Source organism: Lolium rigidum, chromosome 3, assembly GCF_022539505.1.
Source record: "Lolium rigidum isolate FL_2022 chromosome 3, APGP_CSIRO_Lrig_0.1, whole genome shotgun sequence".
Taxonomy (NCBI): Eukaryota; Viridiplantae; Streptophyta; class Magnoliopsida; order Poales; family Poaceae; genus Lolium; species Lolium rigidum.
This window is the reverse complement of record NC_061510.1, coordinates 383977815-383983110: the sequence shown is the minus strand read 5'-3', so window position 1 is coordinate 383983110 and position 5296 is coordinate 383977815.

Genomic DNA, 5296 nt, shown 5'->3' with positions numbered 1-5296 from the left:
CTAGCCCAAACTCTTCGTGCAAGGCCGCTTCAGAGATCTTCCACGTGTAATCTTCCAAGCCCATCTCCCTTACGGCCCACCTCCTGATTTGGCCAAAATCTGGTGATAACAGGTACAAGATGATGTTGAATCCGCTGAACTGCATCTTTGGCGTGCCAGCCGGAAAACTCCTTGGCTTCATCTTATCTCATAGAGGCATTGAAGTAAACCCGGAAAAAATCAAGGCTATCCCGAACATTAAGAGGCCAACTTGTCTCAAAGATGCGCAACGACTAACTGGTTGTGTTGCTGCAATCAGTAGATTTGTTAGTCGTCTTGGCGAGAAGACACTACCTTTGTACAAACTGCTGAAGAAAACAGACAAATTTGTCTGGGACAACGCAACAGACGCAACACTTCAGGGGTTAAAATATATACTCTCTTCCCCACATATTATGGCGGCTCCGGATGAGTCAGAGCCTATGCTCCTCTACCTGGCAGCTTCTAACACAGTCATCAGTCTCGTTATCGTGGTGGAGCGAAAGGAAGAAGGTCATGAGTACGGAGTCCAAAGACCAGTATATTACATTAGCGAGGTCCTGACGGAATCCAAGCAAAGATACCCTCACTTTCAGAAGCTAGCCTACGGAGTATTTCTAGGTAGCCGGAAGCTGAGACATTACTTCCAGGAGCATCCCATGACAGTTGTGAGCAAAGCTCCATTGTTGACAATCATCAACAACTCCGACGCAACAGGGCAAGTAGCGAAGTGGGGGATAGAACTTTCCGCCTTCGACATCAACTACAAAGCCAGGTCTTCGATCAAATCACAAATTTTGGCGGATTTCTTTGTCGATTGGACTGAAGTGCTGGAGGGGACACCTGTGCCGAAACCGGAAACTTGGGTCATGCACTTTGACGGAACCAAGCAGCATCAAGGCTCAGGGGCTGGAGTTACCCTGAAGTCACCAACCGGAGAAGAATTGCCGTACGTTTTGCAGATTCACTTCGAAGTTACAAATAACATGGCGGAATATGAGGCTCTACTACACGGTCTGTGCATCGCTAAGGAAATTGGGATCAAGCACATCATATGTTGCGGAGATTCCGACCTGGTGGCACAACAATTAGCCGGAACCTGGAACGCCAGAAACTCCGTTATGGCAGCTTACAGAGATGAAGTTGACGAAATCGCCAAGTCCTTCCTCGGATACGAAGTCAAGTACGTACGGAGAGATGACAACACAGCGGCAGATATGCTGTCCAAACTCGGATCCGGCAGGACCCATGAAGGAGATATGCCCTAGAGGCAATAATAAAGTGGTTATTATTTATATCTTTATGTTTATGATAATGTTTATATATCATGCTATAATTGTATTAACCGAAACATTAGTACATGTGTGATATGTAGACAAACAAAGAGTCCCTAGTATGCCTCTTAACTAGCTTGTTGATTAATGGATGATTAGTTTCATAATCATGAACATTGGATGTTATTAATAACAAGGTTATATCATTGTATGAATGATGTAATGGACACACCCAATTAAGCGTAGCATAAGATCTCGTCATTAAGTTATTTGCTATAAGCTTTCGATACATAGTTACCTAGTCCTTATGACCATGAGATCATGTAAATCACTTATACCGAAAAGGTACTTTGATTACATCAAACGCCACTCGCGTAAATGGGTGGTTATAAAGGTGGGATTAAGTATCCGGAAAGTATGAGTTCAGGCATATGGATCAACGATGGGATTTGTCCATCCCGATGACGGATAGATATACTCCGGGCCCTCTCGGTGGAATGTCGTCTAATGTCTTGCAAGCATATGAATAAGTTCATAAGAGACCACATACCACGGTACGAGTAAAGAGTACTTGTCGGAGACGAGGATGAACAAGGTATAGAGTGATACCGAAGATCAAACCTCGGACAAGTAAAATATCGCGTGACAAAGGGAATTGGAATCGTATGTGAATGGTTCATTCGATCACTAAAGTCATCGTTGAATATGTGGGAGCCATTATGGATCTCCAGATCCCGCTATTGGTTATTGGTCGGAGTGAGTACTCAACCATGTCCGCATAGTTCACGAACCGTAGGGTGACACACTTAAAGTTGGATGTTGAAATGGTAGAACTTGAATATGGAATGGAGTTCGAATATTTGTTCGGAGTCCCGGATGAGATCCCGGACAAATGGTCCGGAGAATAAGATTCATATATAGGAAGTCATATTCCAAGTTTGGAAATGATCCGGTGCATTTATGGCAGGTTCTAGAAAAGTCCGGAAGAAATCACCATGGAAAGTAGAGTCCCGGAGGGACTCCACCTTGCATGACCAGCCAACCCTAAAGGGGAGGAGTCCAAGGTGGACTCCCCTAGGGTGGCCGGCCAACCCACCTCAAGGAAAGGTGGGAGTCCCACCTTGGGTAGGACTCCCTCCTTGAGTAGGTTTCCCACATATGGGAGGTTTTAGTGTTGGGGTCTTATTCGAAGACATGGACTAGAACTCTTGGTGCTTCCACCTATATAATGAGGGGCATAGGAGAGGGGGCTGACGACTTCAAGCCTCAGCCTTGGCCGCACCCCTTAGAGGGCCGGCGCCCAACCCCCTCTCTCCCCAAACCCTAGCGGTCTCTCTCCTCCACCACATCCCGCACGCTTAAGCGAAGCTCCGCCGGATTTCTCCACCACCACCGACACCACGACGTCGTGCCGTCCGGATTCAAGAGGAGCTACTACTTCCGCTGCCCGCCGGAACGGGGAGGTGGACGTCGTCTTCATCAACAACCGAACGTGTGACCGAGTACGGAGGTGCTGCCCGTTCGTGGCGCCGGAACCAATCGTGATCAAGATCTTCTACGCGCTTTTGCAAGCGGCAAGTGAACGTCTACCGCAGCAACAAGAGCCTCATCTTGTAGGCTTTGGAATCTCTTCAAGGGTGAGACTCGATACCCCCTCGTTGCTACCGTCTTCTAGATTGCATCTTGGCTTGGATTGCGTGTTCGCGGTAGGAAATTTTTTTTGTTTTCTATGCAACGTTATCCTACAGTGGTATCAGAGCCGTGTCTATGCATAGATGGTTGCACGAGTAGAACACAATGGTTTTGTGGGCGTTGATGCTCTTGTTATCTTTAGTTTGAGTACTTTGCATCTTTGTGGCATAGTGGGATGAAGCGGCTCGGGCTAACTTTACATGACCGCGTTCATGAGACTTGCTCCTCGTTCGACATGCAACTTGTATTGCATAAGAGGCTTTGCGGGTGTCTCGTCTCTCCTACTATAGTGAAGATTCAATTTACTCTTCTATTGACAACACTAGTATCACCGTTGTGGTTCATGTTCGTAGGTAGATTAGATCTTACTCGAAAACCCTAAACCACGTAAAATATGCAAACCAAATTAGAGACATCTAACTTGTTTTTGCAGGGTTTGGTGATGTGATATGGCCATGATGTGATGATGAATATGTATGAGATGATCATTATTGTATTGTGGCAACCGGCAGGAGCCTTATGGTTGTCTTTAAATTTCATGTTGAGTAGTATTTCAAAGTAGTTGTAATAGTTGCTACATGAGGTGAACAACCATGATGACGGCGCCATGAACCTTGACGCTACGCCGACGATGATGGAGATCATGCCCGTTGATGATGGAGATCATGTCCGTGCTTTAGAAATGAAGATCGAAGGCGCAAAGACAAAAGGGCCATATCATATCACATATGAACTGCATGTGATGTTAATCCTTTTATGCATCTTATTTTGCTTAGATCGCGACGGTAGCATTATAAGATGATCCCTCACATTAATATCAAGATAATAAAGTGTTCTCCCCTAAGTATGCACCGTTGTACAGTTCGTCGTTTCGAAGCATCTCGTGATGATCGGATGTGATAGACTCAACGTTCACATACAACGGGTGTAAGCCATGTTGCACACGCGGAATACTTGGGTTTGCTTGACGAGCCTAGCATGTACAGACATGGCCTCGGGACAACGGAAACCGAAAGGTTGAACACGAGTCATATGGATGATATGATCAACATTTTGATGTTCACTATTGAAGCTACATCATCTCACGTGATGATCGGTTTTGGTGTAGTGGATTTGGATCGTGTACCACTTAACAACTATGGGGGATGTTGTATTAAGTGGGAGTTCATTAGTAATTAGATTAAAACATGAACTAATTATCATAAACATAGTCTGAGTAGTATTTTGAATTAATTTTGTAGTATTGGCATCCGTTTTCTACCATGTGCTAGTCTTGTAATTGAGATAGAAGTACTGTTAAAATCTGACAAGAAACTTTACGGATTGGTACCGTATTGTTAAAGAATCAAGAATTGATTAAGTCCTATTGCAAACTTTTAGTAAACCTCACATTGTTGATTCAAAGAGCTATGGTTTCAATTAGTACCTAAAGTTATCTTGTCTCCGTGAAACTTGAAGTTCAAATCTGTTTGAAAAGTAAGGAGCTGAAAATTTAGTTTTCGAAATAATCAAGGTATGAGATATATGTGATATCTAAGACCTTATTGCAAGATGATAGAATATAATTTGGTGAGACTACATGAACTCATAAGTTTTATGGGAATGTACGAAGGTTGAAGACACAAGGCGTCACAATCCTCCAACTATTGGGGCACTAACGATATTCGCATATCCATGAAGTGACCATCCTTAATATGCACCGTTGCTAAGACTCGTCGTTACGAAGCATCACGTGATGATCGGGTGTGATAGATTCTACGTGTGCATACAACGGGTGCAAGCTAGATTTGCACATGCAAATACCAAGGTTTAAACTTTATGAGCCTAGCATGTACGTGACATGGTCTCGTAAAGTTGTCATGAATTAATGGATAAAATTATGAGTGAAATTGTTCATCGTATTACAAAGTTACTAATAGTGAAATCTGGAACACTTGTCATATGATGATTAACTTCAAAATAAGAACCTCAAGGTTATTGGTATTAGACCAACAAACCTAGAAGTTATTGATGTTGAAGTGTTTTTCCGAATAATGAGGAAAGCTAAAAGAGAAACCGCAAAAGATATTTTGGCAAAAAGAAAAGAAAAGACTAGAAAGTCTAGCTCGAGTGTATATAAATGATATACATGTTATGGTTGTATTCCTAGTTAAGTCACACTAAGAAATTCTTGGGTATTAGTACTATATTGGTTGGTATGAAGTGTCATACAAAACAACGCAATACAAGAATACAATGGCCTAAGTGATCGACAAGGAATATGATAGGAATGCACGCCCTGGAACAAAAATAAAGTGTTATTATGTTCATCG